The following is a 24993-nucleotide window of genomic DNA, read 5'->3' on the forward strand; positions in this document are numbered from 1 at the left end:
GACTATTTCTATCCAGACAGACATTTTCCCACTGGCTGGAAGACTGGCACGCTGTATTTCGGTTTATACAAAAGAAAAGCAGCAACCGTGCCGAAGCATGGCATGACTGCGTATTTACCCTTCGTTTATTGGAGACAGACTGGAAGAGTGTCCTGTCTAGATCGTTGAAGTAAAATCTCTAAAAGACAGAGTTCTTAATAAAAAGAAGAGAGAGGGGGAAGCCAACATACGTGCATACAAACAAAGCCTTTATTCACTCCAGCGGGACCAGAAGTCAGCAGTGGGCACGGGCTGGGGTTTCAGCCGGGATCGGCCAACGTGGATGTGACCCTGCAGGTGAGAGACGGAAAACGAAAGCACAGGATGGCAGATAATCTGAGAGCCATGAGGTCCCCCCACGCTCCCCGGGAGGCCCCTCCGGCAGCGCTCAGAGTCCACTGTCTCCTAACAGCCTCTGAGAGGAAAGGTGAGCAGAATAGAAACAGTTCACTGGGGTTCTGAATTCACTGATGTTGGTGACAAGGAATATGACTGTATTTACACTCCTCTCTCTGGCATTTAGAAAATGATTAGTTGAATATTCAGGAGTGAGCTCAAGTTAAATGCAAATGTGTTTTTTAAAATGCCTCAGAGGAACAAGGCAAAAATCCTGGGACTTAGACTATTAACATTTATTCCTATTCTAGAATAAATGATTTAAAAACATCTCTCTTTTTACACGCAGGAACAAGAATCATTCAGCTCCAAATGCGTCTGTGGTTAAAGTAGTGTCTGGACGATGTCAGAGAGCATCCCACAGTCCCCACTGGAAGCTGGCATGGAAGGCAGGGGTGTGGTCAACACCCAAGGAGACCCTGTTCTAGAAACACAGCAGTGATGGCCTGGAGAGTCCAAGACAAGACTCGGTTGGGAGATGTGTTGCTCCACATTTATGTTATAAAATACCCAGCGGTGAGTTCAACATGACAAGAAAAGGAACGATCACTCACCCTTTCCTGCAAACCCGGGTGGCCATCATTGACAAAATGCGGTAGATCTTGTGAGAGGTCCCAGGAGCCAGCATCATGGGCCGTCGGCAGGGTCACGATGCAGTGTCCTGGTCACCAGGGAATCAGCGTGAAATAAACGGTGTGAGGGAGCTGCAGGGGCAAGAAGGTGCATGTCGCTCAATACCTACAGGCCCTGGGACGCCGTGGCACTGAGGGATTCATGAAATTAGACAGGAGTGGCACATGCGACAACAAAGAAATTGAGGAGAAGGACTCTACACACACACAAAATTTGCCCAGGCCCTTCACACCCTAGTTACACAGGTCGTCCAAACTCAAAGTGTCAAAAAATGGATTTCATTATCTTCTTTCCAACACAAACTCTGCTTCCCCTCTGGTTACTTAGAGATGTTACTATTCTTCCAGTCACCGGCGTTAGAGACCTGGGAAAGGAGTTCATGTCCTTGCCCCCTAACTCCTCCCCGAACGCACACACAGTCCTCACTGAGACCCTCTTTCCTCGTCTCCGTCATCACTCACACTGCTGTGGATCACGGCCTCGTTGGTTCCTGCCTGGAAAGAGCAAACTGGATGGTCCCCTGGTCTCTGGAAGTGATTTCCTGGGCCCTCCTCCTGTCTGTGTTCATGCAGTCACAACGAACACATGCAGCTGTGGGATAAAGAGCACTTCCTATGCCGTGATGCCTTGGCGCCCCTGCTCCCTCTGCACAGAATCGGGATGTCTTCTTCGCCTGGCCCCCACGGGTCCCTCCGCTCACCCTGGAAGACTGAAGGTCATCCCACAACATCCTGGGCAAAGGAGGCGCCGAATCCTTCCTTTCCCAACTACTTCCTGAGCCTAGACGGTATTTATCACAAATTACAGTAACTGTTTATTCTCCCCTCTATCCCTACCACCTACCGGAGGAATGTGACAAGTGAACCTGGACTCTCATTTTGCTTTTTTGTTGTAAGGATAAAATGTTATTGTGTAAATAAAGGTAGATGGCGCACGATTTAAGGCGAGGGGGGTTTTGAGTACAGCGCTCAGGCCACATTGGATGCACAACAGACAGTCATGGGTATTCTTATCTTTCCACTCTCAGTCCCTGGCCCAGTGCCCGACACGAAGTATTCACTTGGTAAAGTGAAGTGGCAAGTGGGTGGCTGTTCAGTGGGACTCTGCCAGTTGGTCATCTGATATGGGTTTCTCCTTCTTTGCCAACAGAGCTTCATGTCTGTTTAGAGCTGTGAAAACACTCCCTTCCCCAGCATTGCTGCAGTGAGGTTGACAAGGGCACCAAGTTCCGATGACATAGAAGACCCTGGTGGTGGCGGGCTTCAGGGAAAGCCATAGTTTTTCCTGATAAAAATGAATGGATTCTGCTGGCATGTGCCTTTTGTCTTTGCCTTCCCTCTTGTTCCACCTGCTCTGTGGATGTGACGCTGGAGTTTGAGCAGCCATCTTGTGACCATGAGAGCAGAACAGTGGAGCAAGAGATGTTCTTGAACAGCAGTCCTGGACTTCTGACATTCGGATTCTTTGTTTTGTGAAAAAATAAACCCCTCACTTGTTTAAGCTGCCATTTGCAAGTTTCTTTTGTGTTTAACTCAGTTACTCTAAATGCAGGGAGGGGGGAGCAATTTTGCCCCACAGGGGCTGTTTGTCCAGCATCCCAGACTCAGTGTGACTCAAGGTGAATTCACCATCTTTATCACCAACTCCCTGTTTTCTGCCTGTTCCCTGTTTTGTCTGTGGTCAGTCCACGGTTTCACATGCTCCCTTCCCGTCATGAATTCCCTCCATCTCCAGGAGGTCGTCCCTCTCTAGCCCACAATGAGCTTTTCCACTCTATGTTCCATGGCACTTCAAATCATCTTGTCTACACTTAATTATGTAATACTTCATATTATTATTTTCATATATGGACAGCTTGGTTTTAAGTATACATTCCATATTTGTAGGACAAAGACGATGTCAAGAACTTCTGTATCCCTGAGGTCAAAGCTCACCCGAGACAGCACGGAGCTGGTACTCGGTGATATTCTCTGCTGATTCTGTAGCATCTTCTCAATTAACAATTTGCCACAGCAGTCTAGGTTTGGGGCTTCCTCATAGTGCAGATCAGCAAGTTGACCAGAACTGAAACCAAAGCCAGGTTGTATTGTCTTAAGCAACACCCCCTGTTTCCTGAATCCTTGCCTCTTTCTACCAGCATCACTTCCTCGAGAGCACACGTGGCTTCTCAGGTCTCCTAGGATGTTGCAGACCCTCAAACTGTGCAAAACAATAGTGCTCCACGGGCAGGACTTCATCACACCCCCACGTAGCCGGCCATGAACACTACAGGCTCGTGCATCCACCATCATTGGCAGCCGAGATGAAAGAGGCAATAATTCAGGGCAACTCAGGGGAACGACTTCAATGTGGGTGAAAGGCGAAAATTAACCGCAGGATAAAAGGCTGTAATTCAACAGACAAACTTCCATGAGTGTCAGCAGGAGGGAAAAAACGTGAAATGCAGATAAAAGGTGAGCACATTCACTTTTCAGGATGACGTAATTGGAAAGGCTTCCTTGCACAACGCTTCCTCTCACAGCCACCCACATCTAGAACAGCCCCCCACGTGACATGCGGAGCCGACGCAGCCCCGCCTGGGAAGGTGGGTGTGACCACAGTGACACGAGCCACCATAAACCAAGGTGGCAGTTTCTTTAGTTAGCTCAAATATATTGACAAGTCTTAAGTTTCAGGGGGAAAATACATTAAATAATCTCTATTTTCAAAATGAAAAACGAGCAGTGCAGTTGAGACGGCTGTTATAACCATGTTGGCCCTCTGTCGGAATATGTGATCCCTGAATTAGATTTTCATTTTCTCTCTGAAGTTTTGAAGAATTGTGAGTGCTGGACATCTGCCTTATAATAGGGTGTTTGAAGTGCTGGCTCCTGGGTCCACCCAGCCCTCCTATATGGGGTCTCTGTGGGTGCAGCCCCAGCATGTACATTTATAAACAAACTCCTGGGGAGGCTCACAACACTCCAATTCCAGTTGGAGAAGAACTTCCCCGGCAAGTCCTACGCACCTCATGACTTTAGTTCATTCAGGGAGATGAAATAGAGAGCCCTGCAGGAGGCTCTGATGGACAGAAGGGGGGCGGGATGGGAACAGCTCACAGATGAGGAGACCTGAAAGAAGAAAAACCAAGTTTCCCGCAGCCTTCCCTTTCAAACGGAATATCTTTTGCATGAACCAGACCCTCGGAACATGCACCGTTTCCCCCGGCCGTCAGCAGACGCACAGCTCCTGGGGATGTTCTGGGATGTTCTGACCACTGCACAGTTGGGCTTCTGCAGAACACTGGCCTGAGGTTTGCTCCTGGCCCCGTTCGTTCCTTCTCACACTGAGATGTGCACACGGCTGAGCCGGGAGGCAGGCACACTGGGAGCGCTGGTTCGAATGACGCACAAAGGTTTCCAGCTGCTCTCGCCCTGGCAGCCTGGGGCCCACTGCCAGCACGTGGCACAGGGCAGCTCCACATGCACTGCTAAGTTTCTAAAAAGTTGTAAGAGTAGTATGCTTGTGAAAAAAAACCAATACAGAGTGATATTGGCTATATTACTTCGGTTTTTTCTTCTCTGCTGTCCATAAGGAGACACCCTCAGCACGATGTGTATATCCTTCCATGGCTTTCCATGTGTATAGACATCTCAGTATGCACAGACAGCTCACACATATGCTAATGTGACAGGAGGGTTTTGGTGCCGTAAGAGGATGCTTCCCCTGCCTCCTTGCACATGTTCTTCTGGAGGCCTTCGCGGTCATTGCAGTCTAAGCTGCCCTCTTGGCTACCATGAGGGTTCCTTTACCAAGAGCCCCTCAGTGCCAAGCGCAGCTTTCCCTCTCTGATGCTGCAGCTGGGACTTGGCAAACTGCATTCTCCAAACTCCCTCTGCATGGGTTTCCAGATGGTTCCTGCCAACGGAAGTTTCCGGAGGGAGCTGGCTGGTGGGAGGAGGGAGAAGGGACTTCTGTTCTGTTGGTGACATCAGCCTTGCCCAGCAGCAGAGGACAGGGCTCCAGCCTCGGGCTGCTCTCAGCTCCGCCCGCACCAGCCCTGCTGGGTCTGCTCAGAGCTGCCAAGACAGCTGTGCCACGTTCCCTCACTCTCAGGTCACATCCTTCCTCGTGCCCTGAATATCAGCCGCCTAGACCTGCCCCGCCAGAAACTGGGCGGCAGCTTCCGTGGCCCCCACCTCTCATGGACCCCTCAGTCTCAGCGGTGGCAGCTGCTCTTGAGGGTTTGGACTCAGCGTCTCCTTTTGCTTTCTCAGCCTTCCAACACCCACATAACCAATTCCCCGTGTTACGTTTGCATCCCCTGGGTCTGAAATAGCTGGTGTCGTTTCCGTTTCCCTGAGTGGTCTTGACTGATGCTGACAAGCAGATTTTGTGAAGTCAAAACAAGTAAGATGGTTTGATTTTGCATGAGCCAGGCTTTGTTCTGAGAAGTAAGCCTTTGGGTATAAAGAGTAAGGCTGTGGAAGACTGAATGTACGATCAGACCGTGGCCAGCCTGTGCATAAAACTAGAACTCTGCCCACAGCCTGCGCCAGCCAGCCCACCAGCCAGCCCACCATCTCTAGTAACCAGTCTGCGAAGCCAAACACACACTCTAACAACCCGCCCCGAGTGGCCAGGACTTGATAATAACTGACAGCTTCCCTAATTTTTGCCTCTGCTTCCAACTCGGGACCAGCCAGAGAAAGCCAGACCTGCACCCTCGCCAGTCGCACAGTGAGCCCCCGGCCCAGCCTCCACGCAGGCCCAGCTGGGCCTCCCCCTTTCCCACCGTAAAGCTCCCCAGTCCGCTGCCGGCCTTCGAGTCTGCAGGCCGCCCCCTCGCTGCCGCCAGCTCAGAGTCAACAGTGCTCGCTCTCATTTAGGGGGTCTTCTTTCTTTCCATGGCTGAAACCATGCTGTTTATGGCCAAATCCACGGAACAGGGAAGAACACGCATGGGACAACAGTGTTTTCTCTCCGAAAAGAAAGCCAGTTCTGCAGCGCCACAGGACGAGCAGGGCCGGGTGGCATGCCTCCGAGCAAGCTGTGCTCCCCTGATGGCGGGATGCAAACTCAGACACACGTCAGGGGACTAAGGTGTGGTTCCCGGGGTGGGGGTGGGGGGGGCGGGACCCGGGGGTTGCCAGCTTCAGAGGAACGTCCAGTATCCGACATCGCACTTGCTAAGGTTTCGCCTGAACAGGGCTTTCAGCCTCGCAGACTCTTTCCTCAGAGAGAGCGATGGACAAGCCGAGGGGGCGGCTCCTGCAGCCCGGAGGGGCCTGAGTGGGAGGCTGTGGGTGCCAGTGCAGGATGAGGCCGAGCCCAGGAGTGCCGAGCCGGACCAGCCGAGGTGGCCAGGGCCCACCAGCACCTCGAGCCCTCCTTGGACGCCCAGGTCACACACCACGTGCCGGAACTTCGTCAACCCCGGGAGAAGCAGGGAGAAAACAAGGAGAGAGAGAATTCAAACCTTGAATTTCACACATTTAAAATAGACGGGTTTGTCTTCTGCCATTAGCAGAAATGAGGATATGTGAGCTAAACTGGGCCCAGCCATGGAGAAGTACAGAATGATAGACTTCGGGCCTCTGCATATTAAATACTAGCATAAGATGTATATCATAACTAGTGTGTGTATAGATATATATATATATGTATTTTTTACATGATTAGAATTATACTAACCCTAATAATCTTTGAGAGCAATTTTTCACTTATATCTTAAAAATCCTTTTTGCCTTAGTAAGTTTAGTATAAAATTATTAAAATTTTTAACTTATTTAACCAGCTCCCAGTGAATGAACATTTAGGTTGTTTCCAGTTCTTTGCTACTACAAACAATGCTGCAATGAACATTGTGGTAGGCGGGATTCCAGACGGCCTCCAAGATCCCCACCCCCATGTGGACACAGCATGTATAATCTTCTCCCTTGAACGTGGACAGGACCTACCAGTTAGGGCACCCATCAGTTGACTCTGAGTTAACTAAGAGGGATGTCATCCTGGGTGAGCCTGACCCAATCAGGTGACCCTTCTAAACAAGGTGAAGTGTCAGAAAGATACTTTCCTGTTGGCCTTGAAGCAGATAAAAGCTGCCATCAGTTCTATTCCACAGGACTGACCTGAATCGGCTTCAAAGGAGACCATGAGGCTCCGATGAGAACTGAAGCCCGGCCAACGCTCTGACTGAAGCCATGTGAGACCCTGGGCAGAGGACCTGGGACAGTACACCCAGACTTGTGACATACAGAAATTGGGAGGCAACAAATGAGTGTTGTATAGTTGACTAAATTTGTGGTAACTTGTCATGCAGTAATGGAAATATAATACAAACATCTTTGTGTATTTTTATCTATATATCTTTGACTGCATTCTCAGATAGTTTTATAGGAAAACCCGAATCGCTTTTTAAATGACAAGATGTACACCTAAATTTTGGGAATACAATTGTTTTTGAAAAGTACATGTAAAGTGATTTTCTGTAAATTGCATGCTATTTTGTTCGGTGAGGATTTTTGGAGTGTACATTTGCATGATGGCATGCTGTAAAAAGTCAGCAATCCGGTTAATGGTAGAGTAGCTCATATTGGACTAAGGCTCCTGCAGTTAACAATGATAAACTCTGAACAAAATATTAAAGAAAACTGGAGGGGATTTGAGTTTTGAAAGAAGTGAGCCACACTTGGTGAGAGCCGTGTTTGTAAAGATTCTTTGCAGGGGCACTCCCAGTCCATAAGCCACGAGTGGGAGGAAGTCACAGTCTTGGTTACATGTTAACCTGACACATCAGGGCTTCCAGAGTAGCTAGAATTGAAGGAGGAACCCTGGAAAGGAAGGAGCCACAGACAGGTCAGCCCTAAATTCTGCACATAAACTCCTCTCAGATGCTTGGCTGACCGCAGAACTGTCCATGTCTGTGGGCATCTCCCAAGAGTCCAGTAGAAAGCTGGGTGGTTGAAAGAACGGACCAGAAGCTGTAGCTTAGAAGAGGCAGAATTCAGGGTCTGAGTCCTGGCAAGTTAGGTTTGGTAAGCACCTTGAGCTTTCCCCTGAAGCCCCAGGAAGGCCATGCCTTAGGAGTGAACTCTGTGTCCCAGGACTGAATGAGGCACCCTAGTACTAAGGGAGAAGCCGTAATAGATCTACTCGAACAGAGCATAAAACCAAGTCTCAACAAATTCAAGGGGATCAGCCACTAGCTCAATTACCTGTTAGAACAAAACCAACGCTCTTTAGAGCAAGAGCAAAGAATGCAGAATCTTTACAATGCATCCTCTACAATGTCCAGTATAAAATTTTTTAAAATTACTCACATATGAAGAAACAGAAAGATGTGAACCACAGTCAAGAGCAAAAGCAGTCAACAGGAAGAGAAGCTGAGACGACGCAGACATTGGAGTTACGGCTTCAAAGCGGTTCATCTAAAGATGTCCGGGGACCTCAGAGAAGATGATATGGACTAGGGAACTGACAGAGAATCTCAGCAGGAAAATGCAAGCTAAAAAAGATAAAACGAAAATTCTAGAACCAAAAACTACAGCATCTAAGATGAAAAATTCAGTGGATGCTATTAGCGGCAGATTATAGACTGATAAATAATACTTATCCAATCTAAACAACAGGAATATAAAAGATGGGGAAAAATGGACCAAATCTTGGTGATCTCTGGGATATAATCAAGCAATCTAACATGAGGAGAGGAGAGAGGAAATGGGGCAGGAAAAACATCTGAAGACATAATGGCTGAAAATATCTCAAATTTGATGAAAAACATCAACTTAGAGTTCCAAGAATCTTACTGAAACCGAAGCAGAATAAACACACACACCAAAAAAAACCCCCCAAAAAACAAAAAAAAAACCACATGTAGGCATATCATAGTCAAACTGCTGAAAACTGAAGATAAAGAGAAAATGTTAAAAGCAGCTACCTAAAAGGATTTATTACATGTTGATGACTTTTCATCAGAAACAGCAAAGACCACATGAGAATGAAACAGCGCTTTATAAATGCTGAAAGAAAAAAAGATAACTGTGAACTCAACATTCTATATCTAGCAAAAGGTTTATTTTACAAATTAGACTGAGATAAAAACCATTTCCACATGAATGTAATCTGAGAGAATTTGTTGCCAGTAGACTTGTACTACAAGAAATGCCAAAAGAAGTCCTTTAGGCTAATGGAAATGATACTAGATGGAATCAGATCCATAGGAAAGAAAGAAGAACACTGGAAATGGTATATATGTGGGTAAATTAGAGAAAAAGGCTACCTTTACCTCTCTTAATGTCTTTTCTTTTCTTTTCTTTTTTTTTGGTGAGGAAGATCGGCCCTGAGTTAACATCTGTTGCCAATCTTCCTCTTTTTGTTTGAGGGAGATTGTCACTGAGCTAACGTCTGTGCCAGTCTTCCTCTATTTTACGTGGGATGCCACCAGAGTGTGGCTTGACAAGCGGTGCTAGGTCGGCATCTGGGATCTGAACCTGTGAGCCCTGGGCCGCCAAAGCAGAGTGCACAAACTTAATCACTGTGCCACCAGGCTGGCCATCTCCCTCTTAATTTCTTTTAAAAAAAACAAAACCTGTTTAAAACAAAAATTATAACACGGCATTGTGAGGTTTTTATTTTCTGTAGCTGTAGAATATATGACAACAAAAGCACAAAGGAAGGGCGGCAAGCGGAATTATATTCAAAATTTCTCATAATTTATGACAATATTAGCTCTATATAGATCACGATAAGCTAAGGATGTATACTGTGTTCTCTAGAGTGACTACCAAGAGATAATTAAAAAGCCAATAGAGGAATTAAAATTGAAGATGAAAAAATATTCAATTAACCCAAAAGAAGGCAGAAAAGAAGAAACACAGAAACAAAAACCAGATGGAACAAATAGAAAATAAATAGCCAAATGGTAAACTTAAGTCCTACCATGTAACTAACTGCCCTTAATATAGTTGAACTAAGCAGTCTAATTAAAAAGAAGAGAATGTCAGAATGCTAAAAAAGCAAGATATAACTGTATGCTATCCACTAGAAATGCAATTCAACGAAAAGGCAGAGATTGTCAGACGTAATAAAGCAAGATGCAACTATATGGCATCTACTAGAAATGCGCTGAAGACACTAACAGGCTGAAAGTAAAAGGATGGAAGAAGATGTTCCACGCCAAGCTTACAGAAGCTGTGCCGCTGTATGAACAGCAGACAAAATAGACTTTAACATAGGATTATCAGGGGTACGTTTCATAAATGTGTATGCATCTAATAAAATAGCACCAAAATATGTGATAGAACTAAGCAGAGAAATAGAAAATGCATGATCACATTTGGAAATTTTAACACCACTGTCTCGGAAACTAATAGAACAGCTAAGCTACAACAGATATGAACAAGAATATCAATGAACTTGACTGAAACTGACAACAACTGCAGAATACACAATCTTTTAAAGCGCGTGCAGAATGTTCATGAAGCTAAGGTTATACAATAAGTCTCAGAAACTTTCAAAAGATTAAAATTATTTTCTCTAACCATAACAGAATTAAATTAGAAATCAACAAAAATGAGATACCTAGAAAAATCCCCAATACTTGGAAACTTAATGACACATTTCTATATAACCCACGTGTCAAGGAAGAAATCACAGGGAAATTAGAAAATACTTTGAACCGAATAATGACTAAAATATAACATATCTAATTTTGGGGAGGCAGCTAACGCAGTGCTTAGAGGGAAATGTATAGTGTTAAGCGTTTATATAAGAAAAGAAGAAAGGCCTTGAGTCCAGGATCCAGGCTTTCACTTTAGGGCGCCATAAAAGGAAAAGCAAATAAGCCAAAGTCAGTAGAAGGAAGGAAATGCTAAAGATAAAAGAGTACGTCAATGAAATTGATAACATAAAAACACTAATGAAAATACACACAGCCACAGTTTTTAAAAATCTTAGTCAGTTTGATAAGCCCCTACCAAGAATGATCATGATGAAGTCATACAGAACACAAATCATGAACTTCAGAAATGCTGTCATTACAGATCCTGCAGGCGTTTGAAGGATAATAAAGGAATATTATAAACAGCTCTATGCCAATAAATTTGATAACATGGATGAAATAGTCAAATTCCTTGAAAATACAACTTAAAATAACTGACATATGAAGAAATAGAAAAATCTGAATAGTGCTATTACTATTACTTAAGAATTCAGCAGTTGGAATTCATAACAAAAATCTTGCCCACAGAAAACTTCCAGGCTCAGATAATTTCACTGACGAATTCTGTTGAACAGTTAATTAAAAATCTTGTTAATCTTACAGAAAGTTTCAGAACACAGAAGAGAAAGAAACATTTCCCAACTCTGTACGGGCCAGTGTAACCCTGATACCAAAACCTGATGCAGAGGTTATGTGAAAAGAAAGTTACAGATCGATGTCCATGTGAATTCAGATGCAAAACTCATTTCAAAAGTACTAGTGAACCAAATTCAGCAATATATGAAAAGGAAATTGATTGTGATCAAGTGGGGTTTGTTCTCAGGGTTTAGTATCAGCAAATCAATCTAGGTAATGTGTCATCTTAACCAGGCTAGAGGAGAACAAGATGATCATCCATTACGAGCAGAAAAGACACTGAACAAAATCTAACACCACTCGGCATAAAAATTCTTAGCAAACCAAGAGTACATGGGAACTTCCTTAACTCACAAAGGACATCTACAAAAATCCTGTAGCTATCATACTCACTGGGGAAATACTGAGCGCTTGGGAACAAGCCAACATTGTGCCACAGGTACTGTACTGGGGCTTAAGGGAGGAAAAAAGAGGAAGATTGGCAACATGTGTTAGTTCAGGGCCAATCTTCCAAAAAAAAAAAAAAGAATGAATTACTGATTCATGCAACAGCAAGAATGAATCTCAAAAGAACTGTGTTGAGGAAAAGAAACTAAACATGAAAGTATATATACTGTGTATTTCCATTTACATGAAGTTCAAGAAGAGGCAAAACTAATTTATGAATTGGCAACCACTCATCTGCTTTCTGTCATCATAGTTTAGGATTTACAGGAAGGGAATATAGTAAGTTACAAAAATTCTGCTGAACATATAATTTCACTGAATTACAGAATGACTTAGCTAGTAGTTTAGATATTGGGAAGTGCAACCCCCAGAAGGAGGAAAGAAGGAAAGGCATGTTGAGAACTGTCTTTAGGAAACATTCCTCCTCGCTCCGGCTTTCCTCTCCCTCTCAGTCCTCCATGATGCTCTGAACCCTCCACTGTCTGCAACCCAAGCCAAACACAGACCCTAAACTACCTCACGCCTCAAAGTTCCCTTGGTTCTGCCATTTCTGGTCAGTGTTTCCCATGATGCAAATAATTTCTGCACATTTGTGGTATTTGTCGAACCTAAATATCAGTGGAATTATGTGACTGATAGGTTCATCATATTTTTCCAATGTTGTGAAATATTAAAATTAAAATATACCTTCTAAAATTGTTTTGCCTTCCACCCATAGTGAGGACCACACTCCTAGGGAGCTGACTACACTTAGCTTGGGGTATGGAGGAAAAATGTCTGATTGAGTGAAATCATGTTAATGTGTGAACGGCTGCAAGCCAGCACTTCCCCAGCTAGCTGATCCTGTATGACTTAACTCTCTGCATTTGAGGTCTCTGAAATATGCCCCCGTCCTTCCTCCTTTCCGGCAACTCCCAGTCGCTCTCTTCTACTTTCTAGCTGTAGGACAAGTCTAAATCTTTAAAAGGGATATATTCTTGAAGTTTGGACTTCAAGAGATCAGATAATAGCATCCAAACAACATTCCTGCTCATTCCGCTCAGCCTTTGGACTGCAGTCTACCATCTGGGTTTTGTGACCAATCCTAGTCACAGGATTCCTCAGCTACTCCCCACACTTGTGCTGTGCTGGCCTTCCAGTGCCTTCACGTCTTGGGCACCGAACCACACTTCAGAGGCCACCTTTCGGTCTTCCTCCCACAGCCACGGCCTCCTGCGCTTCAGGCTCCCTTCCCGTGACAGCTCCGGTGCCCTGCACAGATTTCTCTTATCACCGGCTCCTAGACTCTAGAGCACGCATAAGTTCCCCGAGGCCATTTCCGTTTCCCTCACTTTGAATTCCAAAGAGTCCCTAAAAACTCAAGACACACACAGACACAACTTTCTTTCTCAAAAACTTCTTTGGCAGCCTAGGGAGTCTGCTGGTGGAAGTGGGTTAGGAGGAGGACCAGGGTCTTATATAGGAGCTGAATTTTTGTTAAGTAGGAGGTCTAAAATCAGGCACAATCCCTCTCGAGACGCCGATCTAGATTTGCTAGTGAGACATGACATTTTCTGGGCAGCAGCCGGCGGCCGGGGGGCCCGCATGCTCATTCTCCCCTCACTGGTTTTGGATGCCCGTCATCTTAGTGCTGCTGCTGCAACCTTGAGAGCCCACGTGACAGGGGCCGTGGGTGGGATCCCCTTGCCTGAAACAGTCACCCCAGTTCATAATGAAATGCTGGTCTTTGAGATAAACATCACTCAGGGCCCCAGAGGACCACTGGTTTAGCACACTGTTGCGTAAGGATTTTTCACCATAGCCAGCATTCAGTTTCTTTGGGAGGAAGGTGGACTCCACGCTTTCTCCACCACACCCATTTGTTCAGCGACTTGGGGAGTAACCTGGCCTAGGCAGAACTGCAAAGTGGCGGTGTCTTGGTGAGCCTACCTCGCTGTTCGTCAGGCTCCTTCCTTGCCTTTCAGGGTAACGTTCGTGGAAGGGTTACTCTGAGCTGAGCTATGTGCTAAGTACCGTGTATACCACTTTTCAGTTTTTCCCCAAACAACTCTGTGGGGGAGAAGTTATCGTCCTCCATTTTATAAGGGGGCAGGATATTAAAGTTTGAAGTGCTGGTGCCAAGACAGTGGTGGGCATCTGGCTTTTCCCCTGCCCCTGCTCACCACTGCTCCATCCTGCCTCCACTTCCCGCAGTACCTCACTCTCATCTAATTACTGGGATTTAGCAAATATTTATTGAGCGCCTACTCTGTCCAGGCTGCTGTGTTGCACACAAAGATAAAGAACACATAGCGCCTTCACACAAGGCCTTCAAAGTCCTGGACCAACAGCGCTGACGTCACCTGGGAACTCGCTGGAAATGCAGATTCCCAGCCCACCCCAGACCTGCTGAATCAGAAACCAAGGCAGGGAGGGCAGGACCGGATGGCACTCTGCATTTCCACAGCCCGCTTGTGATTCCAATGCAAGCCAAAGCCTGAGAACCACCGCACTAGACTAGACGGCTGCCCCTCTGGGGTGCTGGACACTCCAGGGTCATCCATCAGTTTAGCGAGTCTGTACTGTGTTCGATGCACTTTACTCTTCTCATTTTATAGCTATGAACCTAGAGGTTTGAAAGGCCTTCCAACACGCTACTAGAAGGCAGTGAGGCCCAATCTGGGGCAGATCCCGGAAGCCCTCACTCTACGTAATTCTTTCTGATCATAAGGTTCCATTTCCTCTCTTACTGGCCCTGGGCTAGAGCTGAAGATAAATAGGTAAGGACCTGGAGTAAATGAAAGCTGCACTCTCTCCGAATAGACCTAGACTGTAGTGTTCTCCACCCTAGCACAGATTGTCTCCTTAGCCTGGGAAAGTGTCCCTGCTCAGTCAGCCTGTTTCCCGTCCAGTCCCACCCAGCGCTCCTTCCGAGCCTCGGATCTGGGCATCCACCTTGATGTCCACTTCCAGCTCCTCTCGACTGAGTGTTCAGACTGTTCCCTCAGGCATTTTCTCCTCCTCTTCCTTCTGGGTACCTGGCGCTCTGGCTCCTGTCTTCTCCCAGCTGCGTCTCCACGATCTCCCGTCCCAAGCTCCACCAGACAGAACCCCATCCTGGCACTCAACCACTAAAAACACACACAGAAATAAATTCTGGCGAACTGTTGAGTGAAAAAAGTGACATTTACATTGTAGATATCTTATGATTATAACTCTAAAGTTATATGCAGACAGGGAAAGAGACTGGGAGGAAATATACAAAAAATAAAATCTGGGTGACTGATTCTTCATGTTTAAAAATCTAGTATATTCCATACACGTTTAAAGTCACATTTTTAAAAATTGGGTTAAAATATACATAATAGAAAATTTACCATCCTAACCCTTTTTTGAGCGTACAGCTCAGTAGCGTTAAGTACATTTGAGTTGTTGTGCAACCGGTCTTCAGGAACTCTTTTCATCTTGCAAAACTGAAACTCTGTCCCCAATAAACACTAACTCAGCCCCTCCCCCAGCCCCTGGGAACCACCTCTCTACTTTCTGTCTCTATGAATTTGACTACTCTGGTACCTCAGATAGGTACACTCACACAGTATTTGGGCTTTTGTGTCTGGCTTATGTCATTTAGTATAACGTCCTCAAGGTTCACCCATGTTGTAGCATGTGTCAGAGTTTCCTTCCTTTTTAAGACTGAATAATACCCCATTGTGCGTATACACCACCTTTTGTTTATCCGTTCATCTGGCTATGGATGTGTGGGTTATTTCCACCTTTTCACTATCATGAACAGTGCTGTTATGAACGTGAATATACAGGTATCTCTTTGAGATCCTGCTTTCAATTCTTTTGTGTATATATCCAGAAATGAAATTGCTGGATCATATTTTAATTCTATTTTTAATTTTTTGAGGAATCATCATACTGCACCATATTTTCCATAGTGGTTGCACCATTTCACATTCCCACTGACAATGCACAAGGGTTCCAATTTCTCCATATTGTCCCCAACACTTGTCATTTTCTGGGTTTTTTTTTAAGATTCACTCTGAGCTAGCATCTGTTGCCAATCTTCCTCTTTTTTTTTTTTTTTTTGCTTGAGGAAGATTGTCCCTGAGCTAACATCTGTGCCAATCTTCCTCTGTTCTGTATGTGGGATGCCTCCACAGCATGGTTTGATGAGTTGTGTGTAGGTCTGTCCCCAGGATCCAAACCCTCGAAATCCTGGGCCGCCTAAGCAGAGTGCACAAACTTAACCACTATGCCACTGGACTGGCCCCCCTTCTGGACTTTTTATGTGAGCTGCTGCCACAGCATGGCTACTGACAGATGAATGGTGTGGTTCTACGCCTGGGAACCGAACCCAGGCCGCCAAAGCGGAGTGCACTAAACTTTGACCACCAGGCCACCAGGACTGGCTCCTGTCTTTTTTTTTAATAGCAGTGATCCTGATTGGTGTGAAGTAGTATCTAATTGTGATTTTGATTTGTATTTCCTCAATGATTAATGACGCTGAGCATCTTATCATGTGCCTACTGGTCATTTGTTTATCTCTTTTGGAGATATGTCTATTCAAGAACTTTGCTCATGTTTTAACTGAGTTTTTTGGGGGCTGTTTGGTCGAATTATAGGAGTTCTTTATATATTCTGGATATTAACCCTTTATCGGCTGTGGGCTTTTCATTTGTGGCCTTTATTATGTTGAAGTAGTGTATTTCTATTCCTAGTTTGTTGAGTGTTTTTTATGATGAAAGTATGTTAAATTTTGTCAGATGCTTTTTCTGCATCAGTTGAAAGGATCAAATAGGTTTTTTCCTTCGTTCTGTTAATAGGGCATATTCTATTGATTGATTTTCATATATTGAATAACATTTGCATTCCAGGAATAAGTCCCACTTGGTCATAGTGTATAATTCTTTTAAAGCTGCGTTTTTTTTAAAGAGAGAAATTCTTTGGTGAAGACAGTGGTTCTGAGAAAACAGACTTGTGAAATAATAAGAAAACAATCTACTTCCTTTCCAACTATAAGGTTACAATGAATTGTACAATGAAAACACATATTTATCCCAAAAACATGGAGGGCAGTGCCCCTGATCCTAACATCTGGGCTGCATTCCTGACTCTTTTACCTATTTTGTACAACTTTTGCATCCTTGCATTAATTCCTGGACTTCCAACTTTCGCCTCAGGATAGGGAAGTTAACACCTAACAAGTTTAACATAAATGTAAATTAATGGCTTAGAACTTACTGTCCAGTTAGAGATTGCCCCGCAACTGGATGCATTCTGTTTGTCACATAATTTCAGATTTTGGTTTTTTAAAATTAGAATAGGATTTTACCACTGGAAAGACCCTCAGGGACCACCTACACTTATCACCTCATTTTACAGATTAAAAAACCACGATTCCCAAGAAGTTAAGTTCTTGCCCGAAGTCACATGAATAATTAAATGCTGGAAAAGGGACTAGAAACCGGGTCTTCTGACTCCTACCGGACTACTGCTTCCAGCTGGCCTCTTTCCATATGCAGTGTCACTTTCTGCAGTAAAAGAGGCAGCTGACCAAGACTTCAGCAGATTTGCAGAGATCTGGGACTCTGGTGAAACCAGCTCCACCAGAAGCTCCTCCCTGCCCTGCACAGGCCGGGGCTGGCGGCAGCAAACCCCACAGGGCCTACAGGCCTCTGCCACAGCCCACACCACCGCTATAGCACACAGGCAGGGCCGCGCTGATCGTTGCGTTCCATTATCTCATTAGAGGAAACTTCCAGGTCCATTTCTGAGGACGGAGAGATCGGGGATGATGCCATCTGATGTCACCTTACATAAGATAATTTTCCAACCTTTTTGAAAAGACAAAGCTGTCTCAAAAAGTAATTCCAGAGAATGTGGACTTGGATTTCTCTCCTCTCACAACCCAACAAATACACTAGTGCTCACCACCCACCTCTATTTGTATGATGTTATGGAAAGATGTGAAATTAGAGTGCTGTCTTAGTCCGTTCAGGCTGCTAAAACAAAGCATGATAGACTGAGTGGCTTATAAACAACAGAAATTTCTTTCTCATAATGCTGGAGGCTGCAAGTCTAAGATCAAAGTGCCAGCAGATGCGGTGTCTGGTGAGAGCCCACTTCCTGGTTCGTAGACAGCTGTCTTCCCCTGTGTCCTCTGGTGGTGGAAGGGACCAAGGAGCTCTCTGGGGTCTCTTTCATAAAGGCGCTAACCTCGTTCATGAAGCCTCCCCCTTTATGACCTAATCACCTCCCACTGACCCCACTTCAAACACCATCCCGTTGTGGATTAAGATTTCAACATATGACTTTTAGGGGGACACAGATATTCGTTCCATTGCACATACAATTTTCATACAATTCATTGTCGTTCGATTTTTTTTTTGTCCTTAAAAGTGTTAGTCATTCTTTCTGTGGCAATAATTTTCTGTAACTACCTGATTTTTGCTTCCTAGGAGTTTTAATTACAATGGTAAGGTAGATTTTTTTTTTTTAATGAGAAGGAAAAAGGACTAGACTGTCCATGTCATTACGATATTTTTACAAGCATAAAATTCATGTAAAGTAGGTTTGGGACGTTGTTTTAAAAAAATACATTATTATGGATCACAGAGATTTATTTTATTAAAATGCACTCTATATTTATTCCCTTATTGAATTAAAACATGGTATTCATTTTTAAGAGCCCTTCAAGGAAAATGTGGCAGAAAATTTATGAAGACAATTATATTGGTTATTTTTATGACTTATACATATTTCCAAATATTTAATTATATACTTACACAAAAACATATTTAATTGATTTTTTAATGTATATGCTAAAGTTTTCAGAAAATAAATGGGATATGCTATAGAAAACATTATTTATCAAATACTTAGTCAAAATGCAATACAACTTTAGAACAAAGGCTAAGTTTTTTTAAGTTAGAGAAGATAGAGATCAGACTAAGATGAGTTTTTCTGCCCACATAGGACCATGCTAAAGGGCAAGAGAAATTTTCATGTCACAATTCCTGTAGCCATAATAAAAGCAAAAAGATTCTCTTCTTTGATCATATAATCCCAGAGACTTTCGCTAAATATTAAGATTTCCACAAAGGACAGAACTTAAAACTTCAATTTGCAGCCCTGGTCCTAATGTCACGGGACCGTCTCCTAAGCCCTAAGCCGGCTAGATTTGCGTGAAGAAGCTGGGTTTTACCTGAGCTTTCCTCAAGGCTGGTCCTGTCACTCCCCAAACAGGTGAGTTTCAGCAGCCAGATTTTTCTGCTGTTAGTCACTAAGAATAGATTTGGTATTTGTAGACCCTCCATTTGGAAATCAAGAGGAATCTCTACAAATGGACGTCACAAAAAAGAAAAAAGGTAAATAGCCATAAGCAAAGTACCCTCTCGCCCATCACCTGACCGACCCTCACTGCATGGTTATTCCTGCCATTTAACAGTGGGGTCTGGTTGCTGATGACATTATGTTTTTGGATGATGAAAGTACCACCTAAAACTTGAATTGAAAAAAACTAAGGTTCAGACATTTCCCCATTGCCTTGGCAGGAGGGCCGCAAACTCAGGACAATTTTGCCTTTTTTTTAAAGCCAACTCATTTTGCTCCTCTGCAGCCTGTCTCATGGAGGTCGTCTTGTCGGGATCTGGTTTCATTCATTCACGGAAACCGCATCTGCTTCCACGCGATTGGCTACCCCAGAGCATATTCAACTTGACACTGTATCTTCCTAGGCCTCAGGCCACTGCACCTTTCCAGCAGACAAGTCTCAGGTTCCAGAGGGAAGCGGCTCTCAGTTACAGAAACCCACTTCCCGGGAGGCTGCCACACCAGGCTCACATCCCCTATAGACTCACCTCCCACCCCCCAACACACACACACACACGTGCACACACTCTGTGAACAATGTCACACACACACACACTGTACACACACATACACCCACTCTATAACACACCCCGCAGCCTTTTTAATTAAAGAAGTATTTAAAGGCAACTCAGGGCAAATTTGTGGGTCTAGAGGTGGTGAGGCTGCGCCGCGTTTGGTCCTAGGCCGGGCGTCTCCGGGAAGGTGAGAGCTGGAGAAAAGGAGAGTGAAGGAGTCGCTGGGCTGGCAGGAGCCCCGGGGAACACCCATAGTGACAGAAGGGTAGCGGCCATCGGCAGCAGTCCTGTAGCAAACCTTGGTGACAAAGAAACAGGGACATGGGCAGCAGGGGCCTTGCAAGAATTTGTATTTTTGGAGAGATGGAGAGACTCAAACTGAAGCCGGGCTTCTGGGGCCCCCACCCTTGAGATGCTGGGGAAAGGGCCGGAGGAGGAGCTAGCGGCACCGGGACGCCAACCCAAACCAAGTTCCTGAAGCGGGTGAGCAGCGTCTTCCAGCGCGGCCAAGGGCGAGCCCAGGCTCCCTGAGGGCAGCGGACAATTCCCTGAGATTCATCTGAGACCACACCACCCCTGGGGACTAGGGGTGCCGGCCGGCCCGCTGCTCAGCTGACACTGCAGTCCCCTCCAGGGCTCCGGGGCCAGCTCCCTCCTGCTGCCTGGCTTCTCACGAGAAGAAAGTTTCCCATCAAGCGATGGCCGCTTTCCGGGCCGGCTCAGCTGGGTTCGCGCTGACCCTTTGCAGCAGCGCTTTTCTCCCCTAAGCAGAGCCACCCCTCCCCTGGGTTGGTGGTGGAGAGGCAGAGAGGAGCAGCGTGCGGACAGGCAGCGCGCCGCGCAGTGTCCACAGTGGCGGTCCGCGGGGAGCGTGGCTCCTCTGCGCCGTGGCCTGCAGGCGGGGGAGCGGGGGGCGCGCCAGGCCGAGGGGTCAGACCCGGCCGCTGGGGCCGGGCAACGGGGCAGCAGGACCCCGAGACGCGGCGGCAGGGGCAGGCGCCAGCCGCACTGCCAGGCTGCGCAGGTGTAGCCACAGGGCTGAGGGTTTGAACTCGCACGGTAGAGGACAGAGTGTGGCAGATGCAGAGAATTCAGAGCGTGGTCTGCGAGTTTGAATCCCTGGGTTCTAAAGGTGTCTCGGTCCCTACTGTGCGGCTCATGCAAGTCGGAAAGCCTCGCTGGGGCCTGGGTCTCCTCTGAGAAGTGAGAAGCTCAGGCCAGACAAGCCTCACTCAACACTCCCGGTCACGCCCTTCTCGGCCTGGGGCTGGCTAGATCCCGCATTCCAGCAAAATGGAAAGATGGTCAACTTCACTAACTACCTTTTAATAACTAAAAAAACTGGAAAAGAACTTTCCAGAACAACTGGAGAGAAAATTCAAGTGCCAAACGTACCAGATGAAACACCTCTCAAGAACAATCAGGAGTTGGGTCAACCACCTAAGCGGCTGTTGACCCTAAACCACCACGGAGAAGCAGACAGACGGCACAAGAAGGTGCAGTTTAGGTCTGGTGGGGAGAGAATTGCAGCTCCCTGCTCAAAGTGAACCACAGCCACGGCTCGAGGAAACACGTGTTTGTGGAGAGGTGCCTGGTGATCTCTCTCCATCAGGTTGCAGTCAGTGACTCACGGTTTGTTTAGCGACTCGAGGAACAGATACTTTCAGACTTCTGTAATAAACCTCAGCTGCGTCTCACCGAGACAGCACAGTCGGCCACTTGTCACCCACAGAGAGCAGCAGCAAATGCTTCCAGAATCTTCTGCCATCTCAACCCTGATCCAGATGCCTTTTTTTGAAAAGAAGGCCACTTTTTCTAGCCTGTGGAGATGGTACTTTCTGTGCAACCTTGAACAAGTTTCTAAACCTCTCTGATTCCCAGTTTCTGTATTTGTAAAATAAGACTAATAATGGTATTCACCTTGCAGAGTCATTGTTGGGATCAAATGAGATAATACATGCAGAGTGCTTTATATGAGGACATAGGAAAGTGCTCAATATGTATCAGCTGTTATATAATTTTAAAGAATAGACTTTATTTTTAGAGCAGTTTTAGGTTCATAGCAAAAGTGCACAGAAGGTACAGAGACTTTCCCATACACCTCTACCCCCAAGAGGCACAGCCTCCCCCACTGTCATAGCAACCAGAGTGGTACCTTTGTTACAACTGATGATCCTACAGTGACACATCATTACCACCCAAAGTCTGCAGTTTACATTATGGTTCACTCTTGGCACATTCTAAGGGTTTTGATAAGTGTGTAATAACATGAATCCACCAGTATAGTGCCGTACAGAGCGGTGTCATTACCCTAAAAATCCTCTACACTCTGCCTAGTCATGCCTTCCTTCCCCCACAGCTGGCAAGCACTCATCGTTTCACCATCTCCATAGTTTTGCCTTTTCCAGAATATCACATAATTGGCATCATACACTATGTAGTCTTTTCAGACTGGCTTCTTTCACTTAATAATATGCATTTGAGGTGCCTCCATGTCTTTTCACGGCTTCATAGCTCATTTCTTTTGGGCACTGAATGATAGTCCATTGATTGAATGTACCACAGTTTACCTAGCTATTATATTATTTTTATTGTTATTTTTCACATTTGTGCTAGCTTTAGAAAGTATAGCCTGGAGGAACTCATAGACCAGTTAGTTAAGTAAGACATACACACATGTGAGATAGCCATAGAAGAATACGGTAAACTATCCGTCTGCCTGATGGAACCATACATCTGATTAGCTAGATCAGACAGTGCTCGACTGGCAGTGCAGACGGTGAATCGGACCATAGGTACCAAGAGCTAATGGAGCTCTGGAGAACAAGTGCCAAGGGAGGGAGCAGTGGCGCTGGCTGTAGCACCAACAAAAGCTTCTTCCCGGGGGAGATCGGGTCCTGGATGACAAGATGGCTAGAGAGTGGCCGGGCAGAGGAGACGAGGTGTGAAACCAAGGCAGGCAGCCGACTGAGAAATGCCCCGAGTGCAGGGCATACGAGCCAGGAGCTCAGGAGACTGCAGAGACCGAGTCAGAGGGGAGCCCTGCACGCTGGACAGACAGCCCAGGCGGTTTCATCCAAACATCCAGGACTGGGTGACAGCAAGTAAGGGGACAGTTAGGAATGTGATGCTACCATGAAGGGACTGAACATCCATCAGGGAGGGCATATCTGGCCTTCCAGGGGGCAGGGGGTGGGGGAAGTCCCCCAAGGCCTGAGGTAGAGGCTGGAGGCCACGTCAGGTGGGAGGCAGAAAATGCCTGTTCCTGAATGCTAAAAGTGGGAATGGACAGAGGGACTTGTATGGACATGTTATAAAAAGTGATAATAGGATCTTGTCTTAGACACTTTGAGGTAGAATTGCTTGTGACATATTAGTCTGAAGTGTTAATAAATATAGGACTTGGTGCTCTAGAGGGAATAGGGACAGAGGAAAAGCTGGAGAGGGGTGCCCACTGCAGATAGAGATAGATGATAGATAGATAGATAGATAGATGACAGATAGATAAATAGATAAATGACAGGTAGATAGATGAAAGAATATACACGCATCCCCATCCCCCACCCTCCCATCCCCCCAGTGAGCGAGGAGCCCTAGGCAGGGGCGGGGCCCCACACCTGGTGCTGCAGTGCCCCTGGCCGCACCTGCTGTCACTCCCCATCCTGGTGGGCTAGAAAGCCTTCCTGCCCGTGAAGGTTCACCCTGCAGGGCAGACTGAGGCCTCCTTCTCTGTCTTTCTTTGCGCCTCATCAACAAAGCCTTTCTGTAATTCGCTGGAGAAAGTGCTCAGTGCAGGCAGATGCTCAGCGAAGATGAAGATTTATTTGCTTTTTGACATGCTGCCTGCCCCCTCCCCACCCCCAGCCCAGGTTTACTGCAGCCCTGTCCACAGCTGCCACCCTGATAGGCCCCCCCTTTGGTATGCGTGACAACAAAGTTTGAACTCAGTAGATAGGTGTGGAGGCTTCTCCTCTGGACAATCCTGACTGTCTACACTCCAGTTCACCACAGACCCCTTGCAGGGGGCTTCCTTACTGCTGAGGGCCAAGAGGGAAGGAGAGAGTCTGCAGCCAGAAGCGCGGCTCTTTCCTCCGCCGGCTGCTGCCAGGCCCCTGGTGGCCTGCTCCAGCCTGGCTACCTTGAAGGACAGGGTCTAGCATGGTAGGAAAAGCAGAGGGTCTGGAGCCAGGCCTGCTTCTGCCACTGCAGTCACTCTGACTGCTCTGCCACTGCAGACATGGACAGGGCCCCTAGCCTCTCCGTGTCTCCGCTTCCTTGTCAAGAAGTCCGGATAACAAAGATGGGACTCTTTTGCGGGACTGATGAACCAATATGTGTACAATACAACATAAACGATGAGCTATTACTCCGGAATTAGGGTCAGTCCAGGGTAGGCTGCGGTAACCAAGGGTCAGGAAGATCCCCCCTCATTCCCTTTACCTTTGGGTCTGGTTTCCGCTCCTAGGGTTCCCTGTGTCCCGTCAGTGGCCTGCTGGAAGCACTGCCCGGGCCTCCTTCCTCATCCTACCCCTACCCCCCAGACAGGACCCCCTTCCGGGGGCCTTTCACCATTGAAGCTCCAGGATGGGGCACGCTGCCCAGCCTGAAACTGGTTTCCATTTGATTAGGAGGAAATCTTACTTTCGCCCTTTTTCATCCCCAAAGATCCCTTGTAGCATCTACACATGACTTTCTCTGTGACATTTAAGGGTAAAGTGTCGCTAACAACAATGTTCGAGCCCTTTGGACTCAGGCTGTTGGAGAGTGGCTGTGCATTCATTAGCACGTCATGTCTGCCCTTCTTCATGGGAAAGAAAAGGCCAACTGAATCCATCATAGGAATATTTCTCAAGAAGCCCACCTTTTTGTTGTTGTTGTTTAAAGACTAGTTATGATTCAACCTTTAGCGGTCTCTGAGCACGTGTTTAACCAAGCCTCAGGGACGCCGGGGCTGGGGCTCTGCAGGGACCACACACCACAGGGACCAGAAGAACATTGTCCTTTGCCTTTTTCAGCACAAAAATAGCCCTCTCTGTGACAGTGGCCTGGACGTATGCTCCCTGCGGCCCCTCTCGTTTTCCGGTAACTTCCCAGACTTCAGTTCTTCCCGGCTTTAGCTACACCAGGCTTAAGCACTCACCGAACTTGGGAGCCCCTTGCAGAATTCTGTCCAATTCAGGCTTGAGGCTACGTGAGGCTCTCTTCCCCCTGGAATTTGCCTTCAGGTGGCTGCAGCTGGGCAAACTAGGAAGGAAGTTTCTCTTCGCA

General features: G+C 46.3%; 1 long non-coding RNA gene across 1 annotated transcript; it reads right to left on the reverse strand.

Moving 5' to 3' along the window:
- Nucleotides 1–227: 227 nt before the first annotated feature.
- Nucleotides 228–24993, reverse strand: LOC123286394 (uncharacterized). The gene is made up of 3 exons (XR_006528713.2): nucleotides 24866–24993; nucleotides 990–1139; nucleotides 228–330 (listed from the first exon to the last, which is right to left on the reverse strand). It is a non-coding gene; the product is annotated as an uncharacterized lncRNA (long non-coding RNA).

The sequence above is a fragment of the Equus asinus genome, chromosome 6 (assembly GCF_041296235.1).
Source record: "Equus asinus isolate D_3611 breed Donkey chromosome 6, EquAss-T2T_v2, whole genome shotgun sequence".
NCBI lineage: Eukaryota > Metazoa > Chordata > Mammalia > Perissodactyla > Equidae > Equus > Equus asinus.